Source organism: Pipistrellus hanaki, assembly GCF_964339955.1.
Source record: "Pipistrellus hanaki genome assembly, chromosome: 7".
Classification (NCBI taxonomy): Eukaryota; Metazoa; Chordata; class Mammalia; order Chiroptera; family Vespertilionidae; genus Pipistrellus; species Pipistrellus hanaki.
The window spans coordinates 70,215,528-70,230,077 of NC_140509.1; positions in this window are offsets into that span (position 1 = coordinate 70,215,528).

The window sequence follows — 14,550 nt, forward strand, 5'->3', positions numbered from 1 at the left end:
ACAATTTGCATATTAGCCTTTTTTATATAGTATATACACTGAGTGGCCAGATTATTATGCATTCAGAGATCATAATAATCTGGCCACTCAATATATAAATGTTTATTAGGAATGAGAAAACACATTTCCAGTATTTAAACTAGAGTCTCAACTATGCCTGCCTATGAGAATTTTCCTGGAGTGGGTTTAAACACAACAATGATTGGCCCACTACCCAAGACCAACTAAATCAGACCATCTGCCGGACAGTCTTTGAGTATGGCATGTTTGGTTTAGGCCATTGGATCTCAAACTTTAACGTGCATCAGAATCACCTGGAGGACTTGGTAAATGCAGATTGCTACCCCACTCTTAACAATGCTTTTTCATGGGTGCTCTAAAAATGTTTGTTGAATAAATAATGCCAAGTCTGCATTTGAAAAGAGCAAACTTCTAAAGCAAGCTTGAGTATTGGGTATCCATGGATGTGTTTGAGTCTATGAGCTCTTGAAATGGTCTGCAATTTTCACGAGCATGGGCCTATGTGCATGAAAAGGACAGCTCCTCGTGTTCTTTTTTTTTCTTTCTTTCTTTCTTTTTCTTTTCTTAGCTCCTCACTTTCATCAGATTCTTAATGGGGGTGAGGCGCGTGCGTGTGCATGTGTGTGTGTGTGTGTGTGTGTGTGTGTGTGTGTGTAAAATTCATGACCTAGAAATGTTACAAGCCACTCTTATGGGAATAGATGTTATTTTCCTTCAGGCGTTTGTTTTCATTAATAAAGTGTATGTGTGGGGGGTGTAAAAGTAGACTTTTGTTTTCTAAAAAAAATAAATTTAGTTATTGGTAAGCCTAAAAAGCATTTTGTATTGTTAAAAATAATAAACCAGACACCAAAGACACTAGCCTACCATCTAAGAGCCTTTTTGCAAACGAAGGTCTATCTTTTGAGGAATGCATCTATGCTTACTTTACTTTGAACAAAATTTATTGCAGTTTGAACAATAAAAATTAAGACTGTTCTCTTCAGGGCAGGGAGTTTGTCTTATAATCTTAGTCCCCTTAGGGCCTGCTGAGGAGAGAGACACGGTAATTGGTTAAAGTAGAATGATATTAATTATATACATTACTCAACTCTGAAGAGCATATAAGAAATGTTAATACAATATCATCTTATATGTTGTTTTCCCCCCCTCCTTCCATTCAATTCTTGTCCAAGAGAATTCCTAAAAGCCTTCCCCTTTGACAAGTGTATAACAATTATTTTTTTTAAATATTAGGTTTTATTTTTATAATATTTGGCTCATAAACTAATACTTTTCTATTATTGTGTTGGATACATACATTAATATTATACTGTTGCTACATGAAATAAAATATTATACTTACAGTTAAGAACAGAATTGTGACTCTAAGGAGAAAAGCCCCAGTCAACAACTATCATCTCAATGCTCCGTTCCCCAGAGGGTCCAGTGAAGTCGCCATTGATTGGTGTGCTCCAGCAGGGCCAAGAAATCAACCTCTCTCTCTCTCTTTCTCTCTGTCTTCCAGCAAATGGCCTTTCAGTGTTTTTAACTCATGCATAATTTTCTCCATAAAAGGAAATATTTTTCTATTTTAATAAAATTCTTCCTTTTCTTTTTGAAGGACTACAGGAGATTCCATCATATGACTGCATGATTGTTGCTTTTTCCTAAAGCCAGGCCCCTATTGATAAACACTTAGCTTATTTCCAATTCTTCCCTATGATAAACATAGCAATGCCCTTGTCTTTCAGGAGAGTGGGCGTACCTATAATTATAACGTTCCTCCTACCAGCCTCAGATGTCAAAAATTCTGGATATTTGCCATGTCAATTATCCAGTAGCCATAGAAACCTGGGGCGATTACTTAAATTCTTTTTTGTGCGTGAAATGGAAACACTAATTGCTACTCTGCCTTTCTCACATGGAAAGGATGGGAACATGCTTTGAAAACTGTTCCATCCGTGTTTTGTATTCTTCTAGTACACTAATGCACAGTTTTTGTTCAGGATGCTCAGTTTTGTCCTGTGCTCTCAGTCAATACTCATTGAATGGAAGGCTGTGAATGGACTTTACCAGCGTTTCTCAGATTGTGTTCTGTGCACCACCTGCCAACAATCACCTGGTGCACTAGTTACGGTAAAAAGGCAGATTCCGGAGGCACCCTCCGTGACCTAGTGAGTTAGAATCCGTGTGTACGGGAGGACCTGGGAATGGAGGGGCCCTGGATTCTGACTTTGCTCACTCATACTTCCCAAGTGATTTTCATGTAGATGAAAATTTGAGAACCTCTAGATGAGGCACACACTGGCATTGCTGGTCCTCCTTTAAAGCTCCCTGGTAGGAAGAGTAACACTACTTTCTTGGCTGAAGAAGAAGCATGTTCAACTCAGAAAATTCTCCCCTATGCATTTTACAGATGTAAGTCTCATCATAGCGCTCTTAGAGATATATATTGGAATGAGTATATGACTCAAATTGACAGTAAATTTCTTGCAAATCAATTTTCCAAGAGGGCCTTTGGCTTCCTGATCAAGTTTTAAGATTGTGTGGATGTCTAGATTAGGCTGGATAAAATATCCTCATACTGAATGTGCTATGCAGAATGTCTCTGAGGAAACAGGAAAAAGGCCAGTGCTTTCTGGGTAATGGAGGCCATGAATTTTGAACAGAGAATGCAGTTTCTTTTCATGTAGTTCTTCCTGTGTTACTAGATGGCACCACTTAAGAACATAGAAAATGCAGGGGAAATAGTTGGGGCATGTTCAACAACTCAGATATTGCTCTCTGATATTACGTGGTTACATTAGAGAAGGATAAAGACAATGACTTCTCTGAAGATCAGGTCATAACAAGAGCTCACTTTGGGAGAGCTTGTTTGGTGTAAAAGCTGTGATATATTTTACATATAGTGTCATATTAAACCTCATCAATTTGCCAATCATTGCAGAGGTTTCAATAAAATGAAATGTGGAATAAGAAAACATGAACAAACACTCCCAATACTTCGAGTCAACAGGGAAAGTCAGCAACCCTGGTTTGTCCGAAAGGTTATCAGCTTCAGCTTCTGTGACATCAGGTACCAGACATGTATTAGACTAGGTTGTGGTTTGGTGAGCCACTGAGGTGACATTGCTTAGGAAAATGCAAGCTAGTCCTCTTGGGAAACAAAAACAAACACAGTTGGAACATCTAGTGCTGTTTGACATTTTCAGCTGTGACGCTGAGGACAGAGCCAGGAGTGCTGTCATCAGCATTGATGTCAGCCCTTTTATGCTTGAAAATACTCCCCTGTGTGCACAGTACTCAATAGAAGACATCTTGTAGAAGGTGGAATCCTTGCCTCAAAGATGTTTACACTCTCCTATGAGGAAAAGAGTGAAAATCCCACCCACTTTTTAAAAATAAACTTGTATGTTAACCATACCAAGCAGCCTAAGCCTTACAGACAGGTGGGGAGGAATCAAGAGATGAAAAACAGAAGTAATGAGGCTCAGGGAGAGGGGGAGGCAGAAGGAGGAATAATGGAACTCATCCAAAGCCTCTGCTAGAGAAGAGCACAAGAGAATGAAGAGGAGGTTGAGACCCTGGTTACCAGCCTTGTCTTTACCCAGGCCTATCTCTGAAGGTTCCACCATGCCTGAATATCCAAGCCTTCTTTCTTGGCCACAGGGCTCACAGTACCTTATTCCAACTCCCCTTTCCTGAATCTATGCACCTGATTGCAGCTCCTTCAACATCAGAGACAGTTGGAGTCACTAGGGAAGTATAAGGCTCCTAGCTTCCCAGAATCCAAAGTCTCACTGCATTCCCAACTCTAACCCTCCCGGGAGGTCTCAGTATGCCAGCCCTTTTGTGCACTGGTGTTCTCTTGGGAATTAGCCAGTCCCTCGTTTCAGTGGTAATTGAGCAAGTGCTTGATTTCAGCAGTGTCTGAGGAGTGCTCCTGCCTATGATGGTGATAGCAATAGGAGTAACATTCTTGCTTAGCTCCCATATTCCAGGCAGAGAGCTAAGCGTTACATAACAAGTCCAGGAGCAGGCCAGGGTCTATCATGTGGTCACTTCTCTGTGGACACTTGCTGCTGAGGCTAATTGTTCCTACAGTTCCTTGTTGACTGCTCCTGCCCTCATCTCTGCTCTTGAGCAGCCAGATCCACAAAGCTCTCTCCTATTCCCTGAACCACCCAAGGTTCTTTTGGTCCTCTCACTCTCCCAGCCACAGCTCCTTTCCGAGTGGGAGACAAATGCAAGCCCCTCCCGATGGCACCCTTCACTCTTCTCAGCTCTATGTTTTGTCATAAACATGAGGGTGTGAGTTCTCTTAGTTTTGCTCTTGATATTTGATGGGGAGCAGAATACACCACTCCAAAATGTGCCTCTTTGGTATGTGCATTACTTTGAGCTGAAGGCAAATAAGACCCAGCAGACCCTCCCCCGTTAGCTGCCAAAAATAATTTAGTTTGGGGAGTGTACCAACAATAGAGCTATTCCAGAAACAACTTTTTATTTTAAAATTATTTTCTTTATTTTTATTGTTGACACTATTACAGATGTCCCCCTTTTAGAAATAACTTTTTAAATCAGAAAGACTTATCTGTATAGCAGGCAAATAATTGTTTAGCAGACATTAGCTCTTCTCATCTTCCTGTGCACCGTCTTCCTCCCCCTGAAGCCCAGACCTGACCCTCTTCTCCTCAGCTCAGAGTGACTGGTGAGCTTCAATTACCTGACTACAGTGTAGTCTCATGCCATTGTGAGACTGCTGTATATGTGTGATTAAATTTGTTTTTCTCCTTTTAATTTGTCCTGCATCAATTTGATTATTAGACCAGCCAAAGAACCTAGAAGGGAGGAAGGGGAATTTTTTCCACCTCTACATAATCAAAGATAATATTTTTGGACTTCTAAATTCCAACTAAACAAATTTCTTGGGAGCCTCAAATATCTGGCTTTTGAAATTAAAAACCAAGTTTTGCCCTAGCCATCATGGCTCAGAGGGTAGAGCATCAGCCTGCAGACAAAAGGATCCTGGGTTTGATTCTGGTCAAGGGCACATGCCCGGGTTGTGAGCTTGATCCCCAGTAGAGCAGAAGGCAGCTAATCAACAATTCTCTTCTATCATTGATTTTTTCTCTTTCCCTCTCCTTTCATCTCTGAAATCAATATTTTAAAAAAGAAGAAAATAAATTTTTGAAGATTAACATCTCCACAACTGAGGGAAATTTACAAGAATCTCTGTAGGAATCAAAACTCAACAATTTAACTCTGCACTATTCTTAGCTTGAGTGCTGTCATGCACAGAGCAATCGTTGTTGCCGGAGCTTGAGGAGAAGGGGCCCTAGCCAGTTTAGTTCAGTGGATAGAGCATCTGCGTGCAGACCAAAGGGCATGTACCTTGGTTGCAGGCTCCCCTCTGGCCCCGGGCCCTGGCTGGGGCTCTTGTAGGAAGCAACCAATCAATGTGTTTCTTTCACATCAATGTTTCTCTCAGTCTTTTCCTCTCTCTTCCACTCTCCCCCTCCAAAAAAAAACAATGGAAAGAAAATATCCTTGGGTGAGGATCAACAAAAAAGAAAAGAAAGAAAAAAGAGAGGTGGGGAGGGAGAGAAAAGGGTAATGGATACTGGGACATGGTGGCACTGGGCAGAGGGCTAAACTTCAGTTTAATATCTCAAATTATTATTCTGGTGCACAAGAAGAAAGAAAAATACAGAATTCAGAATTTGGCTGCTTTTTTCTTTCCTTTTTTTTTTTTTCAAAGAAAATAAAATGAAAATGAGGATAAAGGAAATACTGAGGACAAGTTAAAAGAGAGTGGGTCAACAATAATTACGAAAGAAGTAAGAACAGATGGTACACTCCTTTTTCTCACTCTCTATATTTAGCGTTGTTTAATAATTATTTTTTCATAAAGAATATTTAGGTCAGAGTTTCTAGATGTAAGCAAGAAAAGTATACTCTGGCCAATGTAGCACCAAAAAAAGGCATTTATTTAAAGGATCCCAGAGAAACGTTGGTGGGCTCCAAAACCAGACTCAAGGCTTTCTGGAAAACATGGTCCCAAACGTCACTCTCAAGGGGGCCTGCCAGGGATTCATCACCATGACTGCTGCCCACAGAGCACCAGATGCTACTGCTTGCCCTGTAGCTACTGTTTTGCAAAGAGGGGGCAGGACATGAGAATCCATTTTTCTTGGCCTTATCCATCCTTGGGGGACTACACAGTCCCTAACAGAGTGAGACTATTCAAAAGATGCTGGATTAACCCAGCCAACCTGGTTCAGTAGCAAAATTACAGGAATGAAATAGCAACGAAAATAATTTTATGGCTGGGGGTCACCATAACATGAGGAACTGAATTAAAGGGTCACGGCATTAGAAAGGTTGAGAACCACTGCCTTAGAAGAATGATTGGTGGGGAACTGGACACCTATATGGGCTATAATAACACTAATGGAGGAACTAAGACATTATACCCACCCCGCATGGTCTCTCTCAGCATTCCACTGGTGGATAACCAGATATGATGAGTCCTCCGAAGAGATGCATATGAACTAAACGCATGTCATCTAGGATATATTGTAGCCAAAAAGTTAAAATCTAGTCAAGCCTTTATATCTAATTTCCAACTAACAGGAAAAAAAGGTAAGTAATGCCACAGATAACAATCAGATAAATCATGTGAGCCAGTCTCTTCAGCAGGACAGTGCCATTAGACTGTGACCGGGCAGACTGAAAGGAGCTAAAAGAACTAGCAATCAGCTGAAATGTGTCATCTCAGAATGGGTCCTGTTTTGTAATTACATATGATTTGAAGGACATTTAAATGTGGACTAGTTGTTAGGTAATACAAAAAAATTAAAACAATATTTTTAACTGAGAAAATGTTATTTTACTTGTAGTTAAATAGGGAAATGCTTTTTAGAGGGTTAACTTGAAACACAGGCAGATAGGGCAGGGGTCCAGTGGAACATAGGCAGGGGCAGACATGGCAGTTTGAGCCAGCCTAACCATAGGAACCAACCAAGCAGAAATAATAAAATGTTTCTGGACTGGGCTCAAAGCGGGAGGCATGGGAAACCAAGGATGGGCCTGCAACAATAAGGTGTACTGGCACATAGAAGCAGAGAAAGTTCAGCCTAGGAACAGAGGAAGAACACATAGAAACAGGGCAAGTTCAGGTCCATCGCTGGGCAAGAAATGAGGCAATCAATCAGGTGATGACATGAATAAACATAGAGCAGGCTTGTAGAAAATATGTATCCTGGGACTATTACAAGGCTTCAGGGCGCAGCCCATTATTTGAGCACCCTCCCCGTTGGGGAGTCTGCATCTGCCTGTAATAAATTTCCTGCACTTTTGCTTACTAGTAAGTCTTCTGGTCCGTAGAGCTTATTCTTCTTCTTCTTTTTTTTAAAATATGTTTTTATTTATTTCAGAAAGGAAGGGAGAGGGAGAGAGAGATAGAAACATCAATCAGAGAGGGACTCATTGATCGGCTGCTTCTTGCACGCCCCCAACTGAGGACCAAGCCCGCAACAAAGAAGATACCGTAAAATAGTGCCACTGTCCACTGACTACATTCCCTTAGAATTAGAAGCCAAAACATAGTGTGTAAATACTGACTTCCAAACTTTGTTATTAAAAACTATTACACAAGGGGGCACTAGATTAACATACAATAGATCCCCCACCAAATGATTGACTTAGTTAGCTTTAGTGTAGCATTAGTACATAAGTTGACCTAAAATACATTTTAGCCATTGTTTGTTTCAGAGCTGAGGATGACAATATTTACTAACCGAAGAATCTTTTCACATTACATATGGGATGTAATCTCTCTTTACAGCTAAATTTCCACCTTGTTTGAATGAATCCTTGCAGTATCCAGACACACAGACACGCACATGCTCACTCACACAGACATATACACAAATGCCCGGTAAATACGTACACATCCCACTCACTTGATCTGAAATAGCAATGAAGTCTTATAGTATTAAGCATTTTTCTTACCCATGCAATGTGTTTAATAGTAATTAGAAGCAGTTGTCAAAATAAATAAACTCTATTGGCGATGCAGTGTGTCCTTAAAAAGATTATTCTTTTACACAGTTGTTTGGCTTAAAATCTCCAAGGGAATTACGGATGGTCCTGAATGCACAGTTCACTTGAGCAGCCTTGCTCTTCCTGACTTTACACTTCCCCATCCGCAAAGTTATTTATAGAAGCTAGCAGGCCAAATCAGCAAAATGTTCAGGAGTGAGAAAAAAAGATTTGGAAACATTTAAGGCCTCATTTCAAATATAACCAGTAAATGTCTAAAGTATAAAATTTTGATTTTATGTAGCAGAAAAAAAATCAGTAAAGCTCTAATTAAAGTTCAAGGGGAAAACGTGCTCACAGTTCTAAGTCTCATACTAGAGACTTGATATTCAACTCATAACTTTGCAAAGGTAACCAGAAATATTATTAATCTCTCCCCACTCCCATTGCACTAGACTAAGTTAAAAACGGTGTAGGGTCTAAGGATGGATGGATGTGCTTTTGTTTTGTTTTTAAATATATTTTTATTGATTTCAAAGAGGAAGGGAGAGGCAAAGAGAGATAGAAACACCAATGATAAGAGAGAAGCATTGATGGGCTGCTTCCTGCATGTCCCCTCTTGGGGACTGAGCCCTGAACCTGGGCATGTGCCCTGATTGGTTCACTCCTGGTTCATAGGTTGATACTCAACCATTGAGCCACACCAGCTGTGTGATGGTCTTAACTCCCAGACATTGATCGTTGAAACTAAGTAAATCAACCTTATTTAAATGTGTATTTCAAAGGTCCCGTTCTTTTCCTGTTGTTGTCAAATTCAGCTCTACTGAAAATGCAAAAATATGCTATATCAAACTGTTTTAGGTTGTTTGGCTTAAAATCTCCAAGGGAATTACATATTGTTTAACCTCGGAAAAAGAGCTTTAAAGAGATTTCTCATACACATCAAATAACACAGTATTATTAAATACTCTCGCTTCTAGCACCTTGGGTTTTAAAATGCACCTGAAATTCCTTTTTATTCCGGGATAATTCAAAATCTATTGTAAGCAGGAACATAATCAAAGGAAGGATTGCTACAGTTTGCTTCAGAGTAGGATGATTACTGAACAATAAAACTGAACCAAAAAACTGAAACTGGGGTAATGAAGAGGCAGCGTAACTGAGTGGCTAAGGAACACAGGCTCTAAAGCACTACAGATCTTGTCTTGCACTGAGCTGCTCCGCTCTCAAATTGTGTGATCTTGGCTAAGTGACAACATCACAGACCCTCGCATGATAAATGAGTATTAGCACTGTGAGATGTTATGGTTGTCTACACAGAAAACCCAAGAAACTTTATAGATAACAGTACTGTATTACGTCAAGATTTACCCACATTAAGACTTCAAAACTGTAATAATTAGACAATGTGATAAGAAAAAACAAAATGGAAGAGAAGGGGCAGATTCATAAGTATTTGGTTATTTACATTGACAGATCAGTTTTGGAGTATTAGGGTTCAGGAGTATTAGGACAACTGATTATTCATATAGAAAAATGTGAAATTGGATCCCTACCTCAGACCATAAACAAAAAAATCTCTATGTGCATTAAAGACCTACAATTAAAAATAAAACTTTAAACATTTAGTAAAAAAATATATATCTTTGTGGTTTTAGGTCAGAGGGGTTTTCTTTTTTTTAAATATATTTTATTGAGTTTTTACAGAAAGGAAGAGAAAGGGATAGAGAGTTAGAAACATCGATGAGAGAATCATTGATTAGCTGCCTCTTGCACACCCCCTGCTGGGGATGTGCCCGCAATCGAGGTACATGCTCTTGACCGGAATCAAACCTGGGACCTTTCAGTCCACAGGCTGACACTCTATCTACTGAGCCAAACCAGTTTGGGCAAAAGGAGATTTCTTAATTGAGATGCAAAATATACACTTCACAAAGTAAAGGATGATATACTTATCACATCAAAATTAGAGACCTTTGCTTAATAAAGGACTAATAAACAAAGTGAAACTATAAGCTATATAATAAAAGCCTAATATGCTAAGTGTCCATTCATTTGTTCAACCAATCAAAGCATGATATGCTAATTAGATGCTAAAGTTGCTCAGCTGCTTGCTATGACATGCACTGACCACCAGGGGGCAGACAATCCACCAGTCAACCAGTCATTATGATGTACTCTGACCATCAGGAGGCAGACTCTCTGGCTGTTAACTTAGCTTGCTGCTCTGGTCCAGCCAATCCAGACTGAGCGAGATGGACTGGATGTGCTCTGAAGCCCTTCTGCAGTCCCTCTCAGCTGCCCATTCTCTCACACTACTCCCTGGCCCTGATGGTGCACCAGTGGGGTCCCTCAGCCTGGCCTGCACCCTCTTGCAATCCGGGACCCTTGGGAGGATGTCAGAGAGCTGGTTTCAGCCGTATCCCACCAGCCAGGCTGAGGGACCCCATGAATTTGTGCACCAGGCCTCTAGTAAGCTATCAACTGGAAGAGAGATTTTTGCACTATGTATAGCTGACAAATTATAGAAGAGTTTTTTTCTTTTTTTTTGTTTCTGTTTTTGTTTTTAACATTAAGACATAATAACTTTCAGTCATGAAAAGATGAGAGTAAGATATTTTAATCAGCTTTTACACTACTTAGGTCTAAGGGAATAATAACGGTGCCTTCCACAGCTATACTGAGTTCTTCCTGTTGCATTTTGATTTCACTCCCACCTGAGAGTTATTTTCTCTCAAGCCCACAGCAATGCTCACTGCTAATGGGCTAATTAACTAGGCAGGTTGTATCCCTGCCACCTGAAGCCATTAGCATGTGCTATGAGTCAGGGATGCAGAACAGGGCTCCAGAGGAAGGTGTTTTGAACAGAAAGAGCAACATCACAGTGACCTCAGAGGCAGTATTCTGGGTTCCAGAATCTGGCTGGAGATATTTTGGAATTATAGAGTGATGGGAAGTAACAAAAGCGAAGTAAATAATCCAAGGTATATAGCAAAGGACTAGCAATGTCTTCTCTTAATAAAACATTTACTCATAGTAAAAATTCTGCTACAAAAGGTCCATGTGGTGCTTACCTTGAGAATAAATGAAAATGGATCCTTTACTGAGAAAGATGGAAACCCACGAGGTACAGAATGCTCTCTGCTTCGCTTCCATCAGTTAGGAACTGAAGAAGTTACTTCAGCTCCTTATAGCACAGATTCCTCATCTTTAAAATGAGGCTGATGATAGTACACACCTTAGCAGATTTTTGTAAAGATTAAGTGAGGTTATGAATATAAATAGGCAGATCACATGCCTAACACATACTAAGTGCTCAGTAATATCATCATCATCATCATTATCATCATCATCATCATCAATGCCAGTGAGTTCTGTATATCCTTTCTATCCTTAGAATAATCTGGGGGGAAAAATAACACTAAATATAAAATATCCTATATATTGTAATAAAAGCCTAATATGCAAATAGACCAAATGGTAGAACAACCAGTTGCTATATGACATGCACTGGCCATCAGGGGGCAGACAGTCAATGCAGGAGCTGTCCACAGGCCCCAGACCAGCCAAGGTGAGTGCCAGCGGGGAAGGGGAGACATCACTCCACAGATCAGCCCTGATCACTGGCCAGGCCTAGGGATCCTACCCAGGCACAAATTTCATGCATCGGGCCTCTAGTAATTAAATAAAGTAAATTAAAAAAAAAAAAAATTTCTGAAAACTTTCCCAAAGCACATTTTATTGCCTGAGTAAAAGAAAATGCCTCTTTATCAATGTACTTTGAAATGTATCAGGAAGACAACCCACCAACTGGAATTAATGTGCTATCTCTTTCTCCCCTAAGTTAGCTATCTCATCATCTGACAAGTTCTAAGCTTTTTTAGTGTTGTGACAAGCTGAGACTCTCACAGTAAAATCTAAAACTGCAAATATAAAAGGACATTGACAATTGTTTGTGTCTGTGTTAGAAGAAATGAAGGTAATACTACCTGATCATATTATCTCTAATTTTAAATTTACAGGTTCATGCACCATACACGTGAATATATTAGATGTTGTGTTGTTAGTGTCCTGGGGGAAGGAAAGGTGTTTTTGCTTATTTTTGAGTTTCCGGCGTCTAATTTTACATCTACCAGTTAGAAAGTTATCTGCTACTTGTTAAGGGAACAAAATGGTTTCTAAATGTTAAGTACTCATGACAGTTCTCACACACTGTATGAACTATTAAATAAAAAACTCATGAGTGCACCATGTCCCAAGTCTAAAAAAAAACCTTATTATGTTGTTTATTATCTTTGATTTTATTACCAAAAAGAGTAAGGCAAATTTGGGTAGAATAAAACTGAATATTCTACTTATAAAGTATTTCTCTTTCTTAAATTTTATTTTTTAAAATTTTAGATATTTTTTAAAGTATATTTTATTAACTTTTTTTTTAATATATTTTATTGATTTTTGTACAGAGAGGAAGGGAGAGAGATAGAGAGCTAGAAACATCGATGAGAGAGAGTCATCGATCAGTTGCCTCTTTCACACCCCCTACTGGAGATATGCCCGCAACCAAGGTACATGCCCTTGACCAAATCGAACCCGGGTCCCTTCAGTCCCCAAGCCGACGCTCTATCCATTGAGCTAAACCGGTCCCGGCTATTTTATTAACTTTTTACAGAGAGGAAGGGATAGGGACAGAGAGCTAGAAACATCGATGAGAGAGAAACATCGACCAGCCGTCTCCTGCACACTCCCTACTGGGGATGCACCCGCAACCAAAGTATATGCCTTTGACTGGAATAGAACCAGGGACTCTTCAGTCCACAGGCCGATGCTCTATCCACTGAGCCAAACTGATTTCAGCTTAAATTTTATTTTTTATTTTTCATTTATAGTTGACGTACAATATTATATTAGTTTTTGGTGTATACCCCAGTGATTAGACATTATATAACTTACTAATTGATCATCCTGAGAAATCTCATACACATCAGATGAATAGCATAGACAGCAAAGATATTTGGAGTCCAGGAACAAAGTGAGTCTGATAGGGCCCTGAACTAATCAGACAATCATTGTCTTTGAATTTTGTCCACTTTTGAGTCTTTATTTCATTTGGAAGCATTGTCCTTCACTTCTTGCCCCTTGTCATTATACTGTAGTGTTGGACTAGAGTATAGAAATTTTTTATGGAGTTTTTTTCTCTTGAAATCAACCTAATTCACTGATATTTGAAATATGATACAATCTGAAGTTGAACAAAAAAACAGTTCTCATAGGCAGACCATCATAGACTTTTATGAATAATGCAATTACTCCAATTTGATCTGTAACATTCATGTGTAATCTTTTCTTTTTTTGAAAAATATTTCTTGTTAAAAACATTACATAGGTCCTCCTTTCCCCCCATTAACCTCTTCCAGCCCATTCTCACCACTCCGCAGGCCCTTACCATCCTATTTATATCCATGGGTTATGCATATCATGTACAGTCTTAAAGTGGCTAGAGACAATTCATTTTATGTGATGCACATGATGCAGTTATTAGGATACTTTCAGCTGCTAGTAACAGAAAAAACAATTGAAATTGGCTTGAGAAATAAGGATATCTATTAGCTCACATAGTAGAATAGATTTCTGTGTTGCTTAATTTCACAGCTCAGTGATGTAAACAAGTATCCAGGTCTCCCGTAGGCCATCTACAGTGTCAGTATGAATTTTCTTGTTACTTTCAGTGGAAAAGACAGAAAACTTAGTTTCCCTTCCCATCATTTTTTTTTCTTTTTTTCTTTTTTTAAAACATATTTTATTGATTTTTTACAGAGAGGAAGAGAGAGAGTTAGAAACATCGATGAGAGAATCATCAATCAGCTGCCTCTTGCACACCTGTACTGGGGATGTGCCCGCAACAAAGGTACATGCCCTTGACCGGAATCAAACCTGGGACCTTTCTGTCTGCAGGCCGATGTTCTATCTACTGAGCCAAATTGGTTTCAGCCCATCGTTTTCTCTTGAGTCTAACTTCAGACCTAGCTGCTTTGAATCAGTGATTAGAGCATTGGCTCACAGACCTAAGGGCCCGGGTTTGATTCCTGGTCAAGAGCATATACCTGGATCCCAGCCTGAGTCAAGGCATGTGCAGGAGGCAACTAGTTGATGTGTCTCTCTCACATTGATGTTTCTCTCCTCTCTCTCTCTCTCTCTCTCTCTCTCTCTCTCTCTCTCTCTCTCTCTCTCTCTCTCTCTCTCTCTCTCTCTCTCACTTTCTGTAAAAATCAATGGGAAAAATATCCTCAGGTAAGGATTAACAAAAAAGAGTTATATGACTTCATTTTCAGATGATCCTGATAAGCTTCTCCTTGCTTGCCTTTGACTGAAATTGTTCTGGGCCTGGCCACTATCAAAACTTTATTTACAGGTGGGTGGGGGGTGGGGGTGGGATTATTATAGTCAGTTTAGGTTAATTGGTTGAGGTGGAACATATGTTGGTGAGTAAACAACAATGTCCAA